Source organism: Cyprinus carpio, chromosome B4 (assembly GCF_018340385.1).
Source record: "Cyprinus carpio isolate SPL01 chromosome B4, ASM1834038v1, whole genome shotgun sequence".
Classification (NCBI taxonomy): domain Eukaryota; kingdom Metazoa; phylum Chordata; class Actinopteri; order Cypriniformes; family Cyprinidae; genus Cyprinus; species Cyprinus carpio.
The window spans coordinates 9,120,964-9,135,342 of NC_056600.1; the positions used below are offsets into that span (position 1 = coordinate 9,120,964).

At 38.2% G+C, this 14,379-nt stretch overlaps 2 long non-coding RNA genes and 1 pseudogene across 3 annotated transcripts; all 3 read left to right on the top strand.

Annotated features, from left to right (window-relative positions):
* The window catches only part of LOC109052335, an 82,128-nt pseudogene that overhangs the window by 22,537 nt on the left and 45,212 nt on the right, over positions 1 to 14,379 (top strand).
* LOC122136995 lies at positions 7,281 to 8,255 on the top strand. Its single transcript, XR_006154497.1, has 4 exons — positions 7,281 to 7,340; positions 7,832 to 7,894; positions 8,064 to 8,120; positions 8,239 to 8,255. It is a non-coding gene; the product is annotated as an uncharacterized LOC122136995 (long non-coding RNA).
* On the top strand, positions 8,277 to 9,053 carry LOC122137002. Of its 2 annotated transcripts, none has more exons than XR_006154507.1 (3): positions 8,277 to 8,316; positions 8,420 to 8,482; positions 8,814 to 8,863. It is a non-coding gene; the product is annotated as an uncharacterized LOC122137002 (long non-coding RNA). The 2 variants fall into 2 exon arrangements; XR_006154506.1 differs by lacking the exon at positions 8,814 to 8,863 and adding an exon at positions 9,039 to 9,053 and having other exon boundaries at positions 8,289 to 8,316.

Here is a 14,379-nt window from a genome sequence, read left to right on the forward strand (position 1 = left end):
TTTATGTCTTATGTTTCTCAACATTGCCATATGTCGCTGATGATTGTAGTCTGTAGTACTACTATTGTGCTTAAATCTTTTTCTCTTTTTCATATACAGATTTTGAGACTGTTAGGTTGGTTGGTGGTAACAGTCCCTGCCGTGGTCGAGTGGAGGTTCATCATGATGGTCAGTGGGGAACAGTGTGTGATGATCGCTGGGATATAACTGATGCTAAAGTGGTGTGTAGAGAGCTGGACTGTGGAGAGGCTGTGGAGGCTCTGGGTGATAATAAGGCTCACTTTGGACCAGGATCAGGACAAATCTGGATGGATGAAGTGTCCTGTAGTGGATCAGAGTCTACACTGAAGAACTGCAGTTCAGGAGGATGGGGTGTTAGTGACTGTGGTCATGGTGAAGATGCTGGAGTCATCTGCTCAGGTGAGCCTATTTGGTCTGCTTAATTGTTTTGTTAAAAAAGCAAAATAAAGAATTGAAATGATGTTCATCTTGATAATGAAAGAATTAGCACATCACACATGTTTGTTATGCTGATTTTTATTTTGTGATGTAGACACACGCCACATTCCCAGACTCATTTCTGTGCACCGGGAAATAAGAGATACATCATGTGCAGACCTGGGTTTTAGTAACTGAAAAGTAAATGTTGTATGAAATATACTTTTTTGTGTACCACTCTGAATAACCACATTTTTTGTGTGTTTTTATGTAATACAGGTCCTTCTCAAAAAATTAGCATATTGTGAAAAAGTTTAAAAATTAAACTTTAATATATTTTAGATTCATTGCACACCAACTGAAATATTTCAGGTCTTTTATTGTTTTAATACTGATGATTTTGGCATACAACTCATGAAAACCCAAAATTCCTATCTCAAAAAATTAGCATATTTCATCCGACCAATAAAAGAAAAGTGTTTTTAATACAAAAAAGTCAACCTTCAAATAATTATGTTCAGTTATGCACTCAATACTTGGTCGGGAATCCTTTTGCAGAAATGACTGCTTCAATGCGGCGTGGCATGGAGGCAATCAGCCTGTGGCACTGCTGAGGTGTTATGGAGGCCCAGGATGCTTCGATAGCGGCCTTAAGCTCATCCAGAGTGTTGGGTCTTGCGTCTCTCAACTTTCTCTTCACAATATCCCACAGATTCTCTATGGGGTTCAGGTCAGGAGAGTTGGCAGGCCAATTGAGCACAGTAATACCATGGTCAGTAAACCATTTACCAGTGGTTTTGGCACTGTGAGCAGGTGCCAGGTCGTGCTGAAAAACGAAATCTGCATCTCCATAAAGCTTTTCAGCAGATGGAAGCATGAAGTGCTCCAAAATCTCCTGATAGCTAGCTGCATTGACCCTGCCCTTGATAAAACACAGTGGACCAACACCAGCAGCTGACATGGCACCCCAGACCTTCACTGACTGTGGGTACTTGACACTGGACTTCAGGCATTTTGGCATTTCCTTCTCCCCAGTGTTCCTCCAGACTCTGGCACCTTGATTTCCGAATGACATGCAAAATTTGCTTTCATCCGAAAAAAGTACTTTGGACCACTGAGCAACAGTCCAGTGCTGCTTCTCTGTAGCCCAGGTCAGGCGCTTCTGCCGCTTTTTCTGGTTCAAAAGCACACGCCTGTGCACGGTGGCTCTGGATGTTTCTACTCCAGACTCAGTCCACTGCTTCCGCAGGTCCCCCAAGATCTGGAATCGGTCCTTCTCCACAATCTTCCTCAGGGTCCGGTCACCTCTTCTCGTTGTGCAGCGTTTTTTGCCCACATTTTTTCCTTCCCACAGACTTCCCACTGAGGTGCCTTGATACAGCACTCTGGGAACAGCCTATTCGTCCAGAAATTTCTTTCTGTGTCTTACCCTCTCGCTTGAGGGTGTCAATGATGGCCTTCTGGACAGCAGTCAGGTCGGCAGTCTTACCCATGATTGCGGTTTTGAGTAATGAACCAGGCTGGGAGTTTTTAAAAGCCTCAGGAATCTTTTGCAGGTGTTTACAGTTAATTAGTTGATTCAGATGATTAGCTCGTTTAGAGAACCTTTTCATGATATGCTAATTTTTTGAGATAGGAATTTTGGGTTTTCATGAGCTGTATGCCAAAATCATCAGTATTAAAACAATAAAAGGACCTGAAATATTTCAGTTGGTGTGCAATGAATCTAAAATATATGAAAGTTTAATTTTTATCATTACATTATGGAAAATAATGAACTTTTTCACAATATGCTAATTTTTTGAGAAGAACCTGTATATAGATCATAAACATTCTAGACTTGTAAATGGGTCTCATCTGTGCTCTGGGAGAATAGAGGTGATTCATGGGAATACATGGCACACATTGTGTGATGCTGCCTTTGACCAGCAGGATGCAGAGGTTGTGTGTAGAGAGCTGGACTGTGGGGCTCCTGTACAGGTGCTGGGAGCAGCTGCTTTTTACAAAGGAGACACTCAGATGTGGACACAAGAGATTCAGTGCAGAGGAAATGAATCTCATATTTCATTCTGTTCAATATCATCACTCAAACACAACTGTACCCATGAGAATGACATTGGACTGTTATGTTCTGGTAGGTTTTTCAAACATATTTCTTTTGCATATTTCATAGTGTTAAACTAAAATCTCTGTTCTTTATCCAGGTTACACTGATCTCAGGCTGGTAAATGGTTCAGACTCTTGTTCTGGTTGAGTTGAACGTCAGTACTTCAGTAAATGGGGCACAGTTTGTGATGCATGCTGGGATATGAGAGCTGAATTGTGGGATTGCTGTGTCTGTTGTGGGATCAGACTGGTTTTGAGAGGGAAGTGGTGAAATCTGGGCTGATGTGTTTGATTGTGACGGGAATGAAACAAAACTCTCAGAATGTTCCATCTCTTCATGGAGTCGAGCTGAATGTTCTCACAGACGAGATGTTGGAGTCATCTGCTCTGGTGAGGGATTTTATTGAAAAAGTCAAATGCATGAATTAGCTTGCAATCAGTTTTGCCCCCTTTGCAGTTTTATTGCTAGTTTAAGCAACTTTTTCTTCAACAAGCACCTAACTATTAGCTATTTTTTAAATATATTTGGCAACTTTTGAAAAGTGACTCAGACTATTAAAAATGGCATGCATTTTTCCTCTAAAAAAAGATAAAATAAAAGAGGAAACCATTGAACAGCTAGCAATCCATGCAGCACATGAGTCTGGAGAGAGCTGTCTAGCAGTGCACACATCATATAGGAATTAAGTTGCTAGTTCCAACTGTTCAATAATAATTGTTTATTTATGGTGTGCCTTGTTATTAGCTTGCTCCTATAATTGTTAATCAGTTTATTCAACAACAACATCAAAATCTCTAGAGAAGTGAAAATGGTACTGGTCATTTTGTACCAGGACATTATCTTTAATGGTAACATGCGTAACCTGTAGCCCTAAAATAACAAAAGCCCTGAAAACAATTAATCAGCCTGCTATAACAACTTCCCATAAAAATTAATTTGAAACACTGCTTGACAGTGTGAGGGGGAGCTGGAAGTTTTCATCCATCAGGTCTGGAGGAGAGTTCTGCTGGACTCCTGGAGTCTCACTGAATCCTCTGTGGTCTGCAGACAGCTGGACTGTGGCTCTGTGCTGAACTTCTACGGCTCCTCTTCATCCAGTCCTGAACACAGTCATGAGTGTGTGACGGGCTTCCAGTGCTCTGGGAGTGAAGCTCATCTGGGGAACTGCAGCTCTCCACAAACTCTCAACTGCAGCTCCACACAACAGCTGTACATCACCTGCCTTGGTGAGAACAACAACATCTGGACATATTCTTCTGTTGTTAGTGATCAATAATGTGTTTTTCTGTCTCTGAATATCAGGTCATGGGTCCATCAGGCTGGTGGGTTCTAGGGGAGACTGTGCAGGGAGGCTGGAGGTTTTTCACAGCGGCTCATGGGGGACAGTGTGTGATGACTCCTGGGATATTAAAGATGCCCATGTGGTGTGCAGACAGCTGCAGTGTGGAGTGGCCCTCAGTAACCAGCAGGTACCAGCCTGGTTTGGTCCTGGTTCTGGACCTATATGGCTGGATGAGGTGGAGTGTGAGGGGAATGAGACGTCCCTGTGGAGCTGCTCTTCTCCAGGCTGGGGAAAACATGACTGTCAACACAAGGAGGACGTAGGAGTCGTGTGCTCAGGTACACAGTATGCTGTTGTAATTATTTTAATAAACTTACAATTAATATTAGGTTTTCAGAAATTTCATCAACACATTCGCTTGCCCATATGTTAATATTTTTGGAGTATTAAATTACACTCCCCCTTTCTGTCTAGAGTTTAAAGAGATCAGGTTAACTGAGGGCTGTGAAGGGAATGTGGAGGTTTTCTACAATGGATCCTGGGGTAATGTGTGTTACAACCAGATGGACAGAGACACAGTGAGTCTGATCTGTCAAGAGCTGAACTGTGGAAGATCTGGTGATTTGTCTGATTCTACATCAAGAGTGAAATCAGCTCCTAACTGGCTTGATAAAGTTACATGTCGACCACATAATTCCACTTTTTGGCAGTGTCCATCTTCACTCTGGGGACAGAATGACTGTGGTGAAGATGAGGTGGCCAAGATCACTTGCTCGGGTAAAATAGTATTTAAATGGTTTAATATTGTCTCAATAGTCATATTTAAATAAATAAATATGGTAAATACAATTATCTGCTAAACTAAACTGAGCAGATGGGGAGTCTAAAATATGAGACTAAAATTATTTGTGAGGATGAAAATGCTTTCACACAGAAAATAAGTTTTACAGAGAGATTTATTAATATGATATGCACATATTTTGTTCAGTTCAGTTAATTGCATCATGCTTTAATTTCAGTGGAGGAGAGTGATGAGTCTCCTCGGAGTCATCTGACGTGTTCAACCTCACCATCTCCTCACCAGAGACAGTGTTCAAGTAAGTTTATATGCCTATATTTTCTGTATTCACAAGTGTATACTGGAATGCTAAATTATTTTGTAATTACTTAATTGTTTTAATTCAAAATTAATCACAGCTTTAAATTGCTATGAAGTGCATTGTAAATGTATTGTTATATGTGCTGAAGCTGATCAGTGGTGGTTGATGTTTGTGTTTTAGATCATGTTCCTCTCAGACTGAGTGGAGGTAAGGGCCGGTGCTCTGGGAGGCTGGAGGTGTATCATAACGCTGTGTGGTGCTCAGTCTGTGATGATCAGGTGGTCTGCAGGCAGCTGGGTTGTGGAGCAGCACTGAGGGCTGATGGGAATTCAGACTTTGGTGCTGGTGAAGGTGTTGTGTGGATGAACAGAGTCGAGTGCAGAGGGAATGAGATTCACCTGTGGGACTGTCCTCTCTCCCTGAAAAACCACATTGACTGCATCCGCAAGAAGCATGTTAGACTTACCTGTGCAGGTCACAGCACAATTTTTAGATAATTTTAGTGCTAATAATATTTGTGTGTTTAAATCAATCATTTGCATTTTTGTTAATGTGTCTGTGTCTTGTTTGACAGATTTGGCAGATGTGTTAGTGTCCACTACTCCTGCCACAACATCAGTCTCTCCTCCACAAACTCCTCCAGCAGTGTCTCTCGCTGTCCCCCCAGTGCTTGTGATTGTTCTGGGAGTTGTGCTCTTACTGCTCTTAGTGCCACTTCTTATACTGATTCAGCAGAACAGAGTGATGAGGAGAGGTACAGTAGGAGAGATCCAGAGACTGTCATATTGTCTCTTACAATTTTTTAAATTGGTTTGGTACTATTTTCACAAGCAAGTGGTACCTTTTCAAAACTCTTAGTATTAATCTCACAACAAATCACCAAAAGTGCACTTTTCAGCATATTTTCAGTTGTTTTAGTACAATACACACAATCACAAAATATCCCTTTCACTACACAAAGTAAGTGTTTCATCTGTATAAATGTTTCGTTCACAGTAACTGCCTTTCATAAAGCTCTTACTATCAAACTTTTCATTTGCATGACTTCTCATTCAGTTTAATACATTTGTCTATTATTTCATCTAACTCATCTTAATGGTTAATCAGTGAATCATTTGGTGCATCTATAGATTTAGATTCAATAGATATATAGTTTCTATACAGCTAGATTGCAATTTAGGTATAACCAAATGCAATGAATTATTTTTACAATAACAGTGATTTCTCTAAGATGATAGCCACTATTTTGTAAGTGTGTGTGTGGTTCAGGTTAACCCTATTTTATGGGGATAAAATGTCCCCACAAAGATGGCAGTATCTAAAATCATTGTCCTTATTTGGGCCCTATGAGAATTTTTTTTGTAAGGGTAGGTTTAGGAGTATGTCACCATAATGATAGGAAAACGTGTGTATGTGTGTGTGTGTGTGTGTGTGTGTGTGTGTGTGTGTGTGTGTGTTCCTGCTTACTGTAACCATATTTTGGGTACAAGTTGGTACCCAGAAGTAAGCAAATCGCCTAAAACCTCCCTCATTTGTAAAACTGTGTGTTTCGCTATTTTTGAACATACAGCAGGACACAAGGGAGAGGAACTAATCAGAGATTGATCAGAGATGTATCAAAAGAAGGGAGACTGATGGCATCAAATACAGCATTTTACATTACATTATGCCAAGTGATACTGTAAATAGAAGCATTACCATGGTAAAGATTGCACATTACTATAACTCACCCTTCATCCGTTCAGCTAGAGTATAGATTCAATCATATGGCACAGTGAGGACATTTACTGCATTGACAGTAAACTCTGTTCAAGCACAAAACCTTATGGCCGTATCATACCTTCATCAGACCTTTTGATAACACACTGGATAAATACTTTTACTAACATTATGGATTTTATGTGAGATATGCAAGCTAGTTATTGCCTGTATTACTGTAATTATTTCAGCAACAAAGGTGATTTGAAACATGAATCTTGCATTGTTTGCTCTTTAATGAACTGATTGTTAAAATTACTAAACTGAAAGAAGATCTTACTGTTGTGCTTATGTGATTAAACCAAATGTTCTCAATACATATCACAATATTGTGCTCTGAAACAGTGATTATGTGGAATGAAAATATATGCAACTACAATGAAATCATGAGATCGTGTTTAGAAAGAATGACTAGTGGTGTTACAAGTGTGATGAGGTTGAAGTTTTGTTCAAAGAGTTTTGAAAATGTACACCTTACTTATGAAAATAGTAACTAATTAAAAAAACTATTCAGTGTGTGATCAGTCATGTGTTGTGAACTGACAGCAGGTTTGTCTGTCTACACTCACAGCTCTCTCTAAGAGGAGACACAGGACGATGTCTGAGGCCATTTATGAGGAGATTCAGCACAGACACAATCACTTCACTCAGAGGGGTGAGACATGAGCCATCAGTCTCATTTAAAAGACTGTCAGACAGTTGATGTTCATCTATTATTAGTCCTGTTAAACCTCCTGCTTCAAACCACAGAATTCCTGACAGAAAACCACAGAGCTGCAAGTGTATGTTTGTGTTTGTGTGTGTGTGTGTGTGTGTGTGTGTGTGTGTGTGTGTGTGTGAGTGAGTGTGTCAGTTAGTGTCTCTTCCTGTGAGTATATTTAGATTGTCATAAGGAGGTGTTCATATGTTTTTAAGTGTAGGCACAGGTGTGTGTATGTGTGTATTTTTGGAAGGCGGTGAGGAATGGGTTCATGTGAGGATACATTTGTGTGTTTGTTAATAGGCCCAACAAAAGGGATTTCTGCCTATAATGCTTTTAAATGTGAATAATTAATACTTGTTGTTGTCTTCTTTATGATCCAAATGACCAAATGATCATATGTTTATAATGATGAACATGTTTCTGACTGCTCTGCTCTTCTTTAGCAGGGAGTCTCATCTCTGAAGAACTTCATTCTGGGTATAAAGATGCTGATGAGCTTCTCTCAGGTTAGAGAGATGAAGCACACATTCACTCAACATTTCACTCAAATCCTTTTTAAAGAATTCATCTAAATAAATGTAATTAACAAATTTTATTACATATTTGATTAATAACTCAATACTATTCAAATACTGCTGTTCACTTATCTATTAACAGTTTTATCTCCTTTTTTAGCAAAAGAGATCAAGACTGCGTATTATGATGATGTCACCAATGGCAGTGGCCTAAAAGGTCAGTGACCTTTTTAATTGCTCAAATAATTCATTACCAAATGTTTAATAAATTCTCAGTCTCAGAATCTGCAACATATTTTGGCTTTTGTATCCAAACATATTGTGTGTTGATGCAGAAGAGATGGTGAAGGAAACAATAAAACTACACAATTACGATAACATCCCTGTTGGACTGAAACCAGATCGTGAGACAGGTGTCCCTCTCTTACTCTACAACAGCATATAATATACTTTTAAATTAAATTAACACAGATATTTCTAATTGGTTTTTAATGTAATGAATGTGTGAATTTATAGAAGACACACCTGAGAGCTATGATGATGTCATGACGAGCGGACAGAACTCTGATATCAAAAAAGGTGTTTAATTTTATCAATTATATATATATATATATATATATATATATATATATATATATATATATATATATTAAATTATAATATTAAATTAAAATTTATGCATTTAGCAGACGCTTTTATCCAAAGCGACTTACATTGCATTCAGGCTATCAATTGTTACCTATCATGTGTTCCCGGGGAATCGAACACCCAACCTTGCGCTTCGTAACGCAATGCTCTACCACTTGAGCTAATTCCTTTAAAATCAAGATCGTTACAGATAATATTTTAAATTACTGCCTTAATGGGTTTTTTGGTTTACATTTAAATTGACTCATATTTTTATGTGTAGTGAACACGCAAGAGAATTATGATGATGTCATCATTAATAGACCGAGCTCTAAAAGGATAACAGGTGAGATGCACAGAACTAAATTTTTTTATCGCTCTTTTCATGTTTAGATGAGTATCAGACAAGTGTTCTGTGTAATCAAGTCACTGAAGGGAAAAGGGATCCTTTAAATGTGATAGTGTTTTACAAAATGATATGAGATGTTTTCATGTCATTCTTGATCAGAGGGAGTTCAGGAGGTGTATGATGATGTCATGAGTGTCAGTGAAGATGTGAGAAACCTGTTGGGTAAGTTACTATAACCCTTTTGTTCACATATTAACATCTTAATTTAGATTTGAATATTTTTTAGATTTTCCAGTTGTTTTGACTTAAAATATTTATTCAAATACAGTATTTGACATGATTTAAGATTTTGTTCTTAATAACAGATTATGATGATGTGGAGGAGGAGTCAAACAAAGAAGGGGGCCATTTGGCTCAATGATCTCATCCACTGCTTCGGTTCAACACACCTGAACAAAGTCTGAGTCATTGATATATTGATATTGTTATTGATATGTCAAATCTCAGGTTTTTATATTTTTCCCATTTTTTTGTATTAAATCTGTTATGCCTTTGTGGGATTTTGTTGGATTTTCTGGGGGCTTGTTAATAGCAATAAAAAAAATTCAGACAAGTTTTTGTTTGTCAATAAGAGATTACATGATCCTTGAAGTCAAATGTCTGATCTTACATGATAAAGCACAAACACAGTGACAATCAAAACATCCTAAAAATAAACCCAAATGACCATCAGTGATGTAACAGTCCTCCGCTTCGCTGCAGAAAGTACTGAGTTCATGAGTGGATAATGCTGAAAAAATGCTTGCGTTGAGTAACTTTCACAACAGAAAGAAAATAAATAACAATCAACTAAAATCAACTGTATCAACTATTATTATCTTATGTGATCAGGCGTGTTATAAACCAATAAATAAATTAGGCATATTGCTTGTCTGCTGGGCTTTTATTTTATAAACTACTTTTATATTCTATATTTTACTGTAGAATAACTGTGTTATATATGTGTAATTCAACGACCTGTAACACGTTTCAAATATTTCTTCTCAATACACCATATGTAATATAATAATATACCAATATAATATAACAATATATTATGCCTTAACACTGTTTAACAACAGAATATTAAAATCCCAGTGCAGCTCATGTCATATCTATCAATATAAAACAAGCACAGCTGCCTGTTGTGGGGCGTAGTTCAATTTAATCTATACACAAGGTAATGTCCTTCTACTTTTGATATTCTTTTGTTTGTAAATTATCCTTACCTTCAGTGCTGAGTTTATGAGATCTTCTTCATTGATGACAAACAACATTATGGAGCTGCAGGTTTCTTTTTTCCATTTTATTATCTCTATGTTAACACAGTATACAGTCACTGGCCACTTAAACTGCTCGTTAACACAAATATCTAATCAGCCACTCATGCCTTAATGATTTTTGACAAGACCACAAGTGCACAAGAAGTGCTATTAATGGATGCCCAGGCTTTGTTCTTCATGACTAAAGTAGCAGCGTGTAACCAAGTAATAAATGTAGCTTGCAGCTCACTCTCAGTGAAAATAATTACATGATTGCTCTAGTAACCAGCAGCAGTAGTGGATTTAACCATCATCCAAACCATACAAGTGTGTGGGGCCCCTGTGGGACCCCCCTTCCCTGGAACGTGATTTGTACCGAGGGGGCCTGGGGTCTTGACGTTGCTTAGGGCCCACAAAGTGGTAAAGCCACCCCTGACCAGTCGGCTCCGGTGGTCAGACTTTGCAGCTGTTTTGAACGTGCTGAAAAATCGAGAACATTTTACAGGAACAGCCCCATTTAGGGTCAGAACACCAAAAACCCAGACTGTTCCTGGAGAACGGAGAGGTCTGGTAATCCTACTTTAAATGCCGTTATTATACTGAATGTAAATACCAGAAATATCACTCTCACTGCTGCAGTGTATTTACATTATTCTGTCTCTGAGTTGTAGAATATATTATAGCAGTAGACAAAAAGTAAAAAGAATGTACTGTTTTTCTGTCACAATAAAAGTTCACAAGAGACACAAGGACTAGACTCTTGTCTGCTCCTCTTTACAATAACTTTTGCTGCCATCTGCTGGATGAATTGCACATTACAGTGTTAAACACACATCTACAGCTACATATGTCTTTGATAAAATGCCAAATGAATATGTCTTTGGAATAGAAACCAATATTTATTTACAAATGTTGTCCGAATAGCCCTCTATTTGTTGTACACAAAGAGTCCTGTTCATTTTATAATGTATTAACACACTGTTTATAGTGCTCTTGGTTAGAACATTAACAGTATAGTGAAAATATAAATACAGAAGAACTGTAGTACCAAATTTATTATAAAATAATAATTATTATTTAATAATAATTATTATTAATAATAAATAAATAATAATAAATAATAATATAGCTGCAAGCAGCAATTACGGGGCCAAGCACTACAGAAGCAAGCTTCAGACCAACTGCAGGAATGAGTAATTAAAACCATTTTAAGGTTATTTTAGGCAAAAGGGCTGAAAAATCATAAATACAACCACTAGTAATATGATTTATTGCCTTATCACTTTTGACCAATAGGTGGCACTGTTACCAAATTAATATGCCATGGTCAGTGTGAGGTGACAATGGCACATACAAAGTTTGGGGTCAATATGTCAAAAAACGGTTTTGTTTATCGACAAGAAATCCATAACTTTTGTCAGCACAGTCTGAAGATAATCATACTCGGTTTTGGTGAAAATCGGAGCAATGGTTGACGAGGAGTTGAAAAAAGTAGGTTTTCAACATAAATCAAAATGGTCGACAGAAAGTTTCAGCTTACTCTGGCATATTTGGTATCTATGTTGTCAGTATAAGCCAAGGAATATTTTGAGACCAGTTTCATTATGATAGGCTAATGCAATCAAAAGTTATTAGTATTTATGGAACTGTAATTATTAATAGTTAATTAAGGGTTTATTACTTTTGACCAATAGGTGGCTCTGTTACCAAATTGATGTGGCGTGGTCAGTGTGAGGTGACAATGGCACATACAAAGTTTGGTGTAAATATGTCAAAGCTTTGCAGAGATACAGCCTCTTATGTATTTTGGCATCTTTCCAGCAAATTTGTGAATGCACTAAACGAAAACCATTTCATATATCGACACGAAATCCATAACTTTTTGGCAGCTTGGTCTGAATATGGTCCAAGTCAAATTTGGTGAAAATTGGACTAACAGTCTAGGAGGAGTTAGAAAAGTAGGTTTTCAACATTAATTAAAATGGCGGACAGGGAGTTCGGAATGTCTAAGCGAAAATTTGTATCTTTGTTATCTTTTTAGCAAATTCGTTGATGTGTTAAACGAGAACCGTTTCTTATATCGACACAATGTCCATAACTTTTTGCCAGCATGGTCTGAAGATGATCAGAGTCAAATTTATTGAAATTCAGACTGACGGTCTAGGAGGAGTTAGAAAAAGTAGGTTTTCAACATAAATCAAAATGGTGGACAGGAAGTTCAGTCAATTATGGCAAAAATTGGTATCAATGTTCTCAGCATGATCCAAGTAATCTAGGCTAGAATAGGCTAATGTAAGCAAAAGTTATTAGCATTTTTATAAACGTCATTATATCTTTTTGAGTACCATCAAATCTTTTTGAGAACCATCAGGGCATGGTGTCAAAGATGCTTACCAAGTTTCATATCGATATGTCAATAGGTTCATAAATTATAGCATTTTATGACAAAATTAAAAATGGCCAACACCCAAAATGGCTGACATGCGAAAATTGGATATCATTAGACTTGGAATGATGCATCAAATCTAAAGAGACCAGTTTTGTAATTTTGGCCGAACCATTCAGAAGTTATAAGCAAAAATATGCATTTTTCATATCTCCTGACCACTAGGATGCACAGTGCCGAAACACTTCAGGTAGTCTCAGGTCATGCTTGCTAACCATAGACTGTATAAAAACATGGACATAGTGTCCGTGACGTCACCCATAGACTCCTGAAGAGCGTTTTTGAAGCTCAAAGAGTGCAGAGCGGGCCGTCGCCATCATGGCAGCGAGTCAACGTGCGACTCTCCCGGATAATCGAAAATGGGCAAAAAGGCAGGAGCTAGTTGCTGAAGCCAGGCCCACCTAGCCCAATGGCATTGTCACTCAAGTGGCCACGCCCTTAAAGGTACAATTTGTAAGATATTTGCAGTAAAATATCAAAAAACCACTAGGCCAGTGTTATATATTTTGTCCAGCTGATTACTAACAATATCTCTAATGTTTTCAACTACTTGTAAATCATGAGAAAATTCCCATTCTAAACAGTGCCACGGGGCAGTGCAGTCGCCTGTCAATGACGTTAGTTACCCTTTGTTACCGCCTTTACTGACGTAGAAACCACATGACAACAGTGTCTAGCGTCCAGCAAACCACTAGCTTACTTCAAGCAGTTCCTTATTTACTACTTCTTGCATGTTTTATGGTGGATTGTGTTACTTATTAATGGAACATAATTACTGTTTACCGTCTGCATCTGGTTCTGTCGACAAGGACAGCTCCCGTAAACATAAGCGTACGGGCCAACCAAACGACCCAAGAAGAGTTTGGGACAAGAGGAGAGAAAAAGCGAGGATCAATATCGGTGTTGCATTTTCTAGATGGAGAGAGCCTCGCGACAAACTTCAAATAGAAAGAGATGCCGATCTCGCTTGTGTTTTACTCGACAGGTGAGTTGTTTTGATACGTATCTTTACAGAAAACGTATGCTATTATAACGATCAACAAGATTAGTATTATGGGGCGTACACGCCAAACGTGGGGCATAAGTGGTAATCATTTTCATATCATCTGACTAAACAGTAATCAATTAAATCCATGATTTATCTTTCCGTCTGATTGATGGCCATCAGCGGTTGGGTAGAAGACAACAAATCCCATCATTCCACGCTCCTTCTTAGCATCATCAAACCACACGATTGTTATTGTTTTGGTAGTGTGCCCTCTAGTGGCAGGTCCTACAACCTGTACCTTTAATTATGCAGAACTTTAAGGCTTAACATAATTTAAATGGATGAGTTATAAAAAAATTCACCACCCTCAGTTGTCATGAAGGGCAATATAGAGCTATATAGCTATATAGCAATATTAGCTATATAGACCAAAATCATTTTTTGAACCAGGCTGTTAACATGTTTTTTTCTGCTGTAAAGTTGGGCATTTTAACATGGGGAGTCTATGGGACTGACTCCCTTTTGCAGCCACCCTCAAGCGGCCAGTCGATGAATTGCAGTTTTAGTCACTTCCTTCTTGGCTTCACGAGAGAGAGCGGGAGGTTGCCGCTCGGTTATAACACACACCAAGTTTGGTCTCAATATGCCTGTTGCGGAGATATAGCCTCACATGCATTTTTGTGTGCTTTTCATAGAATTATTTCTCATGTTATTCAAGAACGGTTGAATCAACTTGAATCCATAACTTTTTACCAGCATGGTCTG